The following is a 12,672-nucleotide window of genomic DNA, read 5'->3' as shown; positions in this document are numbered from 1 at the left end:
GGAGCCCACGGAGGGGAGAAGGGGACCTGGAGCTCCCAGTGTATTTTCAGCTCCAAACTAAGTGCTGCGGGGGATCAGAGCAAGTCGAAGACATGGTCTTGACCTCAAGGATCCGAAGACGTGGTTGGGAAGATGATGATGTTTGTAAGACATACACCAGGCTTATGCTGAAGGCCTAACTGATGTAGTATAGCTCGTAAAGGCTGTGAGAATTTAAAGAAAAGGGGCGTTGTGTGCCTGGAGTCAGCACGATGTGAGACTTGAGACGGACCTCAGGAAGGGGTCATGGCAGGAAAACTGACCTCAGTTCAGTAACTGCGACCTGGCAGGCCCTGCTCAGTGTGATGCAGCCCCTGAGTCTCTCGGCAGCTTTCAGTGAGAAGTTTTTACTCCCATTTAACAGATGAAGAACTGAGCTTGGAATGTTTAGGTTAATTTCCCTAAGGTGACACAGCTGCCCGGAGGCGGCAGAACCCAGGTCCCAGAGCCTGCAGTCTGTCTGCTGCTCCTAACTTGACACCAAAGCTCCTGGAGGTTATTCAGGGAGGGAGGACTCGCCTTGCAAAGGAGTGACCAGCTGCCACTCTGGGCCATGCTCAGGAAGCTGTGGTCCCCAAGCAGAGGGGCACACATGGGAGGCAAGGGGAAACATGCTGGGTCAGGGGGAATCGATTGGAGATTTAATTGCAGCGAATCTTAATTCTCAGCCTGTTGATCCCCTCTACTCAGTTCACTTCTGGTTTGCCTGGTGTAGCTCAGTTCTGGTGTGCCCCAGAGAATGTCACCATGTAGATTTTAGCGTTAACAAGAATTTAGAAAGAGATGAACTACTTGATACCAGTGATTAAAATGATGCACTTTGGTCCAGACCCAAACTGGGGTGATTTTTATTCATTGCCTCATTTCTGTCCCATGGCATTTTAGGAAATTGCTTTCAGAGCCACGTAAAGCACTGTTGTAGAAATTCAACCGCCAGCACGAAGGAGTTTCATAACACCGAAATCAGCTGTTAGGATGTCCCAGAGGTGTGTGTTTATTTTTGTTTTACAATTCTGTAGATAGACAGTTCTTTTAAAAAGATTAAGCATATTGGGATAGCTTTGGTTAATAATATTATATAAATTTCAGGCGTACGACTTTACAATGTAACATCTGTATGATCTATTTTGTCTTGTGTCTCATCTCCTTCCATCACCACGTATTTTGCCCCCTTTACCTTCCTCAGCTTCCCCCCAAATCCCCTTCTGGATGGTTTTATATTTCAACTTCAGTGAGAGCCATGTGGCTTGCCAATGACCTCATGGTTCATGGTCAAGGATGGGAATTCCTCTCTAACCATACTCACTCTCTGTGTGGTGTGGGTCCAGTTATATGAGTGGCCTGGGGGTGGTGAATGGACAAGAACAGAGCAAAGGGTTTGAGGGTTAGTAAGTCCTGTGTATGGCTGGGCTGGGAGGTGTGCTGAACAGATCCAAGGACTTACTAAACGTATTCCAAGGCATACGTTTGCATAAGTGGGTTTATATCCATCGTTATAACCTCAGAGCCTCTCCGTTTAGGTATTACCTTACAAATAAATACAAGCCACCTGAAGAGAAAAACCCACTTGTTAGTTTTCTGTCTGTAGCCTCTGGGAATCTGTGCCTAAATGACATATTAGTAGACTCAAATTTCACCTGATGAGGTTATGTCCCTCTCAGGCTTCTTGCAGAATATAGAATGCACCCCGAGGGCAAGGAAAATGCCTCCTATTTCTGGTTTAGCTCGAATGTTAGATGTGCTTGTGCCCATTTTGCAAATCATCTGCTAACTTAGATTTCGCCTAGTTTCCAGGAGCTCAGAAATCATGCTTACAAGATGGGTGGTACAGATGAGAAAGCAGAGGGCAAAATTCCAGTCGCTCTCCTTGGCAGCTATTGGAAAATATGTGAGCATGCGCTCGCTTTTGTCTACCTGGAGCCCTAGATGTTTTCTCCTAAACTGCTTTGTGAGGGGGGGAGGGGGAGGGTAGAGCAAAAGGTTGTAGAAGTGAATTATTTGATAAAATAACATTTCTGCTTACATTATGGAAAATGAAATCACGCTATGTTCTGTCTTTGTTGTTTTGCCAGAAGTTCCTCACGGCAGATTCTGGTGCACCAGATTGAGCCACCTTGCTGAGCATCACCTATTTGCAGAAGTCATTAAAAGCCATTGTTTAACTAAAGGCTTTTCTTTTCTTTCCTTACAATTTTCAAGACCCTGCATTTGTACAGACCTGACTCAGCAACATTCTATTTTCGGAATTTTGTTACTTCTTCTCAGATTCTGGACTGCAGTTCCTTATTTCTGTGCTCTGTATTCGGGAATGTCTATTACCTAGATTAAGCTGCAGGTCTGAGGTCGTCTTACCAGAAAAAGATACATCTTTGTACCAGGACTCTATCCCAGCCACTGGGTACCTGGGTGACCTAGTTCCCCTCCCTACCTGCCTCATGGACAAACTAACATTTTCACCACAGCACATATTTCGTGCCCTGGGAAAGTAGCCATTTGCCAGAGAGGTAAAGCATTTGAATAGAGCACACACACACACACACACACACACATTCATCCCCTTTCTCTTTCCTTCCTTAAATGGGATCATGGGTGGAAAGCACCCAGGATAGCAGCTGTCACAGAGCCCAGAACTCAATATTATTGACTCCCACTAATATTATAATTGTCCTATTCAAGAGGAAACCATGGCCCCGATCTCTCTGTGGTCACGCTCAGGAATCAGAAAGCTCTCTTAGCCTAGTGACCCATTCTGTCGTCGTCGCTGGCTTTTTTATACTGCTTCCTTCGTATACACACAGCACATTAAGAGTCTGTTCATTCTTCGGATGTGTGTGAAATTCCAATTCCTCTCAGGAGAATTTATGTGTGGTTTTAGAGGGGATAATCGACCAGTTAGTATGTGCACGCTGATTTTATACACATATGCGGCGCCGTTCACAGCACACATTATAACATCTTCCGTCTCTGCCAAGAACGTGTATTTCTTAGCCCCGTGCATTTGCATATTATAGATTCATAATTTCAAATAGCTGTAAAGATCTCGGCAGAAAAATGTAGTCACCGTATTTGGACATTCTAAATCTCGCTGTAGTCGCAGAACCTGGCTGGTTTTTGCCCCTGCTAATGCACCAGCCCTATACTTTTCACACACACACACACACACACACACACACACACACACGACTCTGACTTTATCCCACTCCTAGGTGGAGACTTAACACTCGGAGCTGAGTTACGCTGCCTATTACCCAGATGTCATTACCCGATTACCTTTTCAAAATATATCATACACATGGCACCATGTACTATGGTCTCATTACAGATGATTAAAAAGAAAAGATTTGTCAAAATAAATGAACCCACTGCATCTGATCTTCCCCTGGTTTGGGTCTTTTACTTCCCACCCCCACCCCCACCTCCAGGGTTAGTCATCTGCCTCTGGGTTCGCTGAGCCCTGACAAGGCAGAGAGCTCTTCAGAAATTGCTCTTTCAAGCTAACATCACCAGACAATCCATCCACCCACACCCTCCCTCTAGTCAACCCTTAGAGGGCTTGCCATTGGCTGTGCTTGATTTGACCCAACAAAATGGAGCAGCAGGGAGAAAAGAAACTTAGATGTTTTTAAGGTCTTGCAGGTAGAAGGCACCTGAATTTTAAAAACTGTCATGTGGAGGTTTTATTTTTGAAGTTCAGAAGAAAAAAGATGCCACGTTGAAGTCTATTCTACCCCATTTCGGTGTAGGGAGAATGAAATAGCTGAACTGTAGTAGTCTTTGAGGGTGATGGACTCGGGGGAACACTGCAGGAATGCACCGTTGAGTGGCTAACCGGGAGGTCGCCGTGCGGAGGAACCTGCCGGGCAGGGAAGGGGTTCCAGTGGCCTCTTCTCTGTGTGCTCTGCTTCGCTACTTTGTGGTCCGATGAGATAGTAAATGCAAAGAGGACCCTGAAGCTTGGGAACCATATTCCTTGTCGGGTATGTGGGAGGGTCCTGGCTCCCTGAAGGCAAAGGAGCAGCATTTTCCAGCTGGCGAAGGGGCAGCTCCGGGACTCAGGATGCTTATGATTGCCTTGTGCCTCTCAGCTTCTTTTTATTAAGGGGCATTAGGTTCAGTGCTCTGTGTGCGTGTGATCTCAAAGATGTTCTGACCAAAACTTCCTTTAATTTTGACTTAGAGCTTAATTGTAGAAGCAGCAAATGCAATCTTTATATTCACACAATTCTTTCTTAAAAAACATTTTACACAACTTTATAGAGGTATGATTTAGATTTATAATTCAATGGATAACTTTTAAATAACCTATATATTAAATTAAGTACTATCTATTATGTAGGGGAAAGTGAGGCAGAGACTGTGGAAGGTGGTGAGGGGAAGGGAAAGGAACCCTTTTGTCGAAAGCCAGTGCAGGTACATTCTCTCCTTCCACCTTCCCTGCGAAGGGGAGCCCTGGGGGCAGGAGGTGTGGGGGTCAGAACAGGCCCATGGGGTTGGGGAGACGCACTCTAGTCAGGGTCCCTCCTGATTCACCCCGGTCCCACTCTGGTAGGTGGGGCTGTTTGGTGCTTGGACAATAAGAGTTCCTCCCCCATCACTAACAGTTCACAAATACCAAGGTACTGTCACATCAAAAGCATATTCATTAGCACATTTGGCCCAAACCCTTTCTGATCCTCACTTACAGACTATGCCAAAGCAGATTTCCGAGGGCCGCTTCTGTACATGCACAACACAGAATATCTTCCCTGGGGCTCAAGTAAGAGATCCAGGGACACTCACTGGTCATCCATAGAACTGAGACCAGATCCTGGCCCCCTAACAGTCCAGTCCAGGGGGTGGCCTTCTCATCACACCGCCCTGTCAGAATAGACTAAAGTGGTGTGGGAGGAAGTAGGCAGAACAGCGATGTGGAGGTCACCAAAGACCCATCCGTCTCTTGATAGGTTTCTCGTGTACCTGCCTCAGAGCTAGCTTCTGCTATTTTAAAACACCCTTAGTGAGGACATTGCACTATCCCAGTCTGATTGGAGGTCAAGTGCAGAGTCCCCTAACTTAGGCCATCGTTCCCAAGGCACCAATCCCTCAATGATACCTGACAACTCCATGCAAGACATTGGGCCAAACGGAGAAACACGGCCATAGCTTACACATAGCTTGCAGAGTGTGGACTCTGCACAAACCTCTATTTTAAATCCTGGTTGCTTTCTGTTCGTGTTCATGTGTGTGTATGTCTATTAAAAGGAAGTTCTGAAAAAAAAACCCATATATTTTGGGATAAAAAAGAGCATTTCTTTCTGAAGAATTCAAAGCTTTAGGAAAAAGTTAGTGGAGACACCTACTGCATGTAGATGCAAGTTCTTACTAGACACCAACGTGTGGTGAAAAGGGAAGGCCTTATGCTTTGAAAGGGGAACAGTCTTTCCCTCTGATTGAAGGGCCCGTCACAGGGAGTTCGCCCTTCTGGGCGGCTGACTTGGCCTTTCCTTTCAGCCTTCGCCAGCTGGTGTGGAGCAGAACGCCAACTAATGGGGCAGAAAGCCAAGCTCTTCTTGTGCTGAGTGCCAGACGGGGAGAAGTAGGTAGACAGACACCCGGCACAGAGGAGCAAGGTCGTGACAGTGAAACGGGCAGTTACCACTGGGACCATTGAGTGCTTGAGCCTGTAGCAACTAGATGAGCCAAGGAGACTGGAGTGATTCTCCGAATGGGGTCTCTGGACAAGACCAGGGTCTAACTGGGGACTTGGGAGAAATGCAAATCGTTGGGCCTGGTTCCATGGAGACCACCTAAACCAGAAACTCTAGGGGAGGACCCAGAGATCTGCAGTTTGGGGAGGCTCCCTGGAGGTTCTGGGGAGCTCTCGAGCTGGAGAATGACAGCTGTAGAAAGAACGAAGGCTGTGTTAAGCCCTGGCGATCCATAACAGCTGGGGGTCGGAGTGCTGACTCTGTGTTGTTTGGGGGAAGATGGCAATTTGTTAAGTCACGTCTGCTTGGTTAATTTAGCAAAGAGTTTTAAGATGGTGTAGAATATGTAGTTGACAGAATTGCATATCAAAAACCTGATAGATTGGCCAGTATACCTTTCATGGTAACATTTTCAGCCAAAAAGATATTCATCCATTTCTAATAAAACTTAATTACAGGTGCTTCAAAAAACAAAACAAAACCCCCAAATCCAGAGGATTTACGAGGCAGACTTGTTTGGAGATAGGGGGTGGATGACAGAACTGGGCCTGCCTGAGAGCATGGAAGACCGGTCTCATCCATTGGTGGGAGGGGTGAAGCCGCCAAAAGGGCACAGGTGGGGTGGACTTGGCATTCACTCCGAGTGTGCTGCGGTTAGAAGGTTTTGAGCAGGTGGATGATATGCTCTCATTATAAGCTTTAAAAATCAAAGTATAGTTGAGATATCATATATTAATTTCAGGTATATGACATAGTGATCCCATATTTATATGCCTTACAGTGGGATCACCAAGTCTAGTAACTATCTGCCGTTGTACAAAGTTTTATGATCTATCGGCTCTATTCCCTGTGCTGTACATTACACCCCCGTTACTTATTTTATAACTGGAAGAGTGTACCTATTATTCCCCTTCATGCTTCTCACCCACGCACCCACGCCTCCCCCCTCTGGCAACCATCAATCTGCTGTTTGTATTGCTATCCGAGTCTGTTTCTGTGTTATTCATTTGTCTGTTTTGCTTTGTTTTTTATATTCCACATATAAATGAAATTGCATAATATTTTTTCTTCTCTGCCTGACTTATTTCACTTAGAATAATACCCTCTAAGTCCATTCATGTTGCAAATGGCCGGAATTTATTCTTTTTTATTGCTGTGTAATATTCCAGTGGGGGTGTGTGTGTGTGCACATACCATATCAAATATATAGTATAATACATATAGCATATCTTGACTATTATAAACAATGCTATAATGAATGCAGGGGCATATATATATATATATATTCAAATTAGTGTGTGATTGTAGTTGTTAAACAATCATCAGCGATAATTAAAATGGCCTCTCAGCATTGCCTCCTGGGGGCTGTGAGTGGGTGTGGTAGTGGGAGGAGCCTTTACTTTCCACTGTACTTATTACTCTGTGTTAGTGTTTGAATTTTTTTGCCATGTCTCACTTTTATTACGTGTGTGTTAAAAACACTAATTAAAGATGAAGAAAGAATTCTGTAGAGACTGTGTAATACTTTGGAAAAAATGATCAACATAAATTGCTAAACAAAAAGGGACACTGTTTTTTGGTATGATTCCATTTTGATAAAAATGTATTTATGTGCACAAATAATTTGGAATAATAAATTTAAAAATATTACTAAGATTAAATTTTTCTTGTTTTAGCCTATCTGTGTTTTCTAATTTTCCTAGTTTGAACTGATATTACTTTTGTAGTTAGAAAAATTATTGGTTTTGATTGAGACAGGAAAGAGCCCTGGTATCTTCGGACCACCCAGCAGACTCTCCTTTAATGGGGACTTAAGTCCAGCCCTTGTCCTTTCCTGTGGGTGTCCTTAGTTTTGTCTGTTATCAGTGATGGGATCTTTAAATAAACTAGAAATGTTTTTCTGTTGGAAATCGTCGGACTCCAGCCCACTATGAGTGGAGCATTTCCTGATATGGAGACGGGATTCTAGAGAAACCTGCAAACAGATGAATAGATAATTTGCTTAGTCGTCGATTCACAAATCTGTGTCAGGTGCCCTCTGACTGCCAGGTGTGGTGCTGGGCCCTGCAGATTTAAGAGTGTGTTAAGGAGTGTGGCTGCCTCTAGGTTCTCTTCAGTATTGATCCTGAGCTTCATTTTTTATCGGGAGAGAACCTCACTGCAGGTGCGTGTGGCTCCAGCAGGCCTCTTCAGGCTGGGGCTGGGACCTAGAGTGGCCCGGATGGAGGTGAGGCTGGGAGCCAGCTCAGGGGAATTCCCAGGGGCAGTCCTGACCCTCACGACCATTTGCTGGTGTTTTCCCTGAGTCAGGCACTGTATGAATGCTCATGCACTTTTCTAGCCTTTACAAAACCCCGTTAGAGGCAAGAAAACCAAGCATCGGCAGTAAAGGGCCTGGCTCAGGATCACATAGCTAAGAGCTATAGAGTTAGGAGCTGAACTCACATCTTTCCATCCGTCTTCAAGACCCACTGTGTCCACCCTGCTCTTCTACCATCCAGTCTATAGAGATGGCACAGGCCCTCAAGGGCTCACGATGCCCACAGGCAGGCTTGCCACAGACACACACACACACACACACACACACACACACACTCTCTCTCTCTCTCTCACACACACACACACACAGTGAAAGGGCACTCACTGAACGTCATTCCATGAATAAATGACAAAACGCGAATTTGCAGCATGCGTAGTTAACCTGCCACTCCCAGCCTGTTGCCTCCACGTTAATTCAGACTGTGGGGAAATTATTTGGAAAGTGTGATGACTCAGACAGGGTTGGGCTGAAGTGTTACTTGGTCCAAATAAAGACTGGAAGCAGGAGGAGGCCAAATAAATCCTGTAAACAAGATGAGAGCACAATCTTTGAACACTAGGCGAACACAGATTTTAAGTGCAGACGTGCCCTTCTAAACAATGCTTTCATTCCCAGTTGCTGTGGATCAGTGACGCCAATTGCTCCCATGTGAGGTGAATGAAATTGCCCAGATGCCTCTCTCTTCCAGCTCCAACTTCTACGATATTAGTACTCGTCAGTCTAAATGAAATAAGATATTTTTACATCAGTTTGCTAGAGCCAGCTTCTCTCGTCGATCTCCCAGTGTAGAAAAGAAAGTGATAGGAGCACGGCTATATTTTACAAACACTTAAAAAAGTCAGTTACTCAGCAACGGTGTTTTTGATTCTATCTATAAGCCAACATACTACTAGGTGCTGTGGGAAAGGCCCTGTGTCAATATAAGACACAATACTGAACCTTAAGGAACACGTTCCCTCATTGGGAAGAAGACATGAATGTCTATTCAAACAAGATGAAAAAGATGCAAGACAGCATTGGAACCTGGTGGCACACTGTTTGGTACCATAGATGTTCCGGAGAGGGACAGCAGGGAGAGTGGGATAATGAGGGAGGCTTTGCGGTCGAGGTGGGATTTGAAACATGGCTGGGCCTTCGATGGGAAGGAAGAAACAGTCTTATGAAACAAACCCGGATAGCTCATTAGACCGGTATTCAGGGTGAAAACCATGCTTTCCCCCTTTGCCAAGTGGTACTATTTATGACACCACGCTATTGGCTGCTTTGCTACTTCGGACCAAGTTCCTTACTCATTTGTATCCAGGCCATAGAGGACCAGGCCCTCCCTCTCCTTCCCCGTCTCAAGGCGCGTTTCTCTGTCTGGAGGGAAGACAAAGGCAGAGACATGAAGGTCAGACTCACCTGTTTTGCAACTTAGAAAACAGGGAAGAGATTTTCTGGAGAAGGCAATGGGACATAAGTGATGGTGCCTGAGTGTTATCTGTGGATTTCAGCTGACCACATTTTCCAGTAGTCTCCATTACACTTGCTCATTAGAAAGAAAACCCCTTTAATTTTGAGCACCGGTTAAAATGGAGGCTGGCTGGTGGGGAGATGCAAGCAATAGATCCTTTACTGGTCTCTTCCTCTCTAATTCTCCCCGTGGGTGTCTGGAATGCTATTCGGCACTCCTTTTCCACCACAAAACCTCCAAGGAGTCCAGGTTTCTGACCCTTAAATCCAGTCTTGACCAGATGCTTCAGGCTTTCATCGCTGCATCTTTGCATACGGTGGCCCTACTTATTTCTGTCCTAAAAATGACAGGACATTTCATGCCCCTTCCTGGTTTGGCTCATTATATCCCCTCCATACAGAATGTTCTTTTCTTCGCTATTAAAACCCAATTCATCTTTCAAAATTCACCCTGTGTGCCTCCCACTCCAAGAAGTCTTCCTGGATCACTCCACTGGAATGACTCGCTCCCACAGCATTGTGGGCTGAGACAAGAGATAGAGAATGGAGGAGCTGCACACTGGGCATCCAGGAAGTTTTAGAAGATGTGGCAAAGGAGAGGCTCCAGAGAGGCATGGGGGATGGGGGAGAGGAGAAAGGGCACCTTGAGATGGGTTTCTGTGTGTTATCATATGGTGTCTGATGACACTCTTTGAGATGAGGCAAGCCGAGACCGGAAACTTTTTTCAATTATCTTGCTTGCTGGATGCTGCATCTTTGACAAGAGTCCTCACAGAGACTGGGCATCATGGATTCACTCAGGTCACCAGCCCCATTCTTTCAGCATGTCTGTACACAGACTGAACCCCATAACCCTACACTCAAGGGTTTTTTTGTATATTTCCTGCTATTCGGTGACCTCGATTTTCCAGAACAGTTCCGATTTGTGGTTTGGAAAATATGATGACTGGATACACCCAGCCCTTGTAGCTTCGATTCCACCCTCCTCTGTGGGGAGGCATCAGTTCCTCTCTGTTCTCATCCTCTGTACTGGCAGCTTCAGTACTTGTTAAAGGGGTGATAGGAATAGGCTCTGAATCCAAGTTCACCTGGATGTTGGGTTCATGCATGGTCTTCCCCTGTGGACTCTCAGCATTTGCTCTCTGCTCATCCCTCCATCTCTTCTTTTTACCTTGCAATGTCTTGCCTAGGAGATTCTTGCTCTTGGTGGTGGTGGCAGGCAGAGCTTCTTGACCAAGCACACCAGCAGTGATTGTCCTCAGGTGGATGGAGAAGCCCCCTCAGTCAGGAATCAGCCAATGGTGTGTTAATCAGGAGACCTCCCCTTCCCTTCCTAATTGCATGAAATGGGAGAAATAACAGGCGGGAAGTCAGAAGAAAGGGGAGGTTAGGTCCCTAAGGTCCTTGCCTCCTGTTTCAAGCATCATATGATGCTGTGACTCAACCACAAGGGGTTAAAAAAAAGCACATATTTGCAGGGGCAGAGAGGGGGAGAAAACCTCTTGGGCACGGAATCAGGGCAGCTGAAAAGCCACTGTGAGGGAGCTTTGTAGAGACACATGGACCGTGTGTCTGCCACATGGGCTGCCTGCAGCATAACTGTGTGGGCTGGTGAGGAGCAGGCGGCACCGCGCATGTTTCAAACCACAGATCATGACTGCAAATATCGAGGATTTCCTGTGCATTTTTGAACTGCTAGCTGGAAGAGGTTAAAGGGACTTTTTGTATACGTCAGTTGCTTCTGTTAGTCTGTCCATCTCTGTCCTTTTACCTTCCGCTCCAAGTGGTGAGTGCTTTCTGGGTAGGCCTGCCTCTGTAGGTCATGTTATCCCTTAAATAGTGCATGTTTTTGGAATTGTGATGGGGGTGACTTTGTATGGGCCATCCACCATCTCTGGCCGTACTCCAAGATGGGATCTGTGATTGCTGGGCTCTGCAAAACCAGTTGGCCGGGAGAGGAACTGAAACCCTGATGGTAGCTGCTCAGTCAGGGTGATCTAATTCAGTGATCCCCATCAGCTGCAGCAGAGGTCGTCAGTGGCTTCCTCACTGCGACACACCACGGGGTATTGTGGATACCACTAAGGCCTACAATGGGAATGTCCAAAAGGCCTACAGAAATACCTGAGACCTGAAAAGAAAAATATTGACTGCAAATTGAAAAGTAGTAAACATTGACTAGAATATCTACGAAGTATAACATTAGGTTCACTGCAACTGATCTCAACTTTGTGATCTTGTAGCGATCCCATTCAGCATAGGATGTGGGTACATTTGATATGTGGCTGGGATTCAAAGTTGCATCTAGCAAGCACCATGGTTTTCCCAGTTTCCTGACCACCCCTTTCACTCTCCAACAGCTTCTGCTCCAAAGGGTGTGGTGGCAGGAAGAGGGGCAAACCTCGCTCATGGTGTTTTCAAGCCCCCCTTCCCCCCATTCCAGTGTGGTGGGAGCTCCAGAGGCAGTTTAACTGGTGCCAGTGCAGGCAATCTGTCTTAAGGCTGAGCTGGCCAAGGACGCCTCATCAGAGTGAGGTAATGAGAGCATGCCTTCTAGGTCAGAGACTCTGGGTGGACTTGTGCTGGGGCGGAGTTGAACCCCAAACTGACCCTGATCAAGGCTTGCTTCCTATTCTATCCTTCCCGTCACCTCCCTCTTTAAAGCAGTTCCCAAATCATGTTGGTTCTACCACCTCAGTGCCTTTTGATTTCATCCCATTGGGTCCACTTCTGTTTCACTGCTCTCGTTCAGACTGTGATTTAAAATGCAGCAAGGACTGGAGACACTGACAGATGTCTCCTCCCCACTGGTTCTGACCTCTAAGATGATTCAGCCCCCAGGATTACCTTCCTAATCTCTAGGCTTGAAGTCCAGCCCCTTTGTCACAGCGTGAGGTCTTTGAAGCCTGGCTCCCAGAACTGCCAGCCTCACCAGACACCACAGCCCTGGTGGTGCTCAGCTGTTTGGCCTTCTTACAGCACGCTGAACTCTTTTATGCCTTTCTTACCCCCAACCCCTTTTTGGTGCTCATATATATATATGGTATATATATATATATTTTAAAATATATTGTATTATAATTTAAAATTTAAGACAATTCAACATCAAAAAGTATAAAAAGAAATGCAATAAAGGATTCTCTTATTTTTAAGCCCTTTAGCTTTTACAAAGAT

At 45.8% G+C, this 12,672-nt stretch overlaps 1 protein-coding gene across 1 annotated transcript in view; it reads left to right on the top strand.

The window, feature by feature from the left end:
* ZBTB7C (zinc finger and BTB domain containing 7C) overlaps nt 1-12,672 on the top strand; it is a 299,236-nt gene that overhangs the window by 10,728 nt on the left and 275,836 nt on the right. The gene's annotated exons all lie outside the window — the stretch shown is intronic.

This window comes from Sturnira hondurensis, unplaced genomic scaffold (genome assembly GCF_014824575.4).
Source record: "Sturnira hondurensis isolate 20B ecotype Veracruz unplaced genomic scaffold, ASM1482457v3 Scaffold0001872, whole genome shotgun sequence".
In the NCBI taxonomy this organism is placed as follows: Eukaryota; Metazoa; Chordata; class Mammalia; order Chiroptera; family Phyllostomidae; genus Sturnira; species Sturnira hondurensis.
The sequence above is the reverse complement of the archived record's forward strand: the minus strand, read 5'-3'. Positions and strand labels throughout refer to the sequence as shown.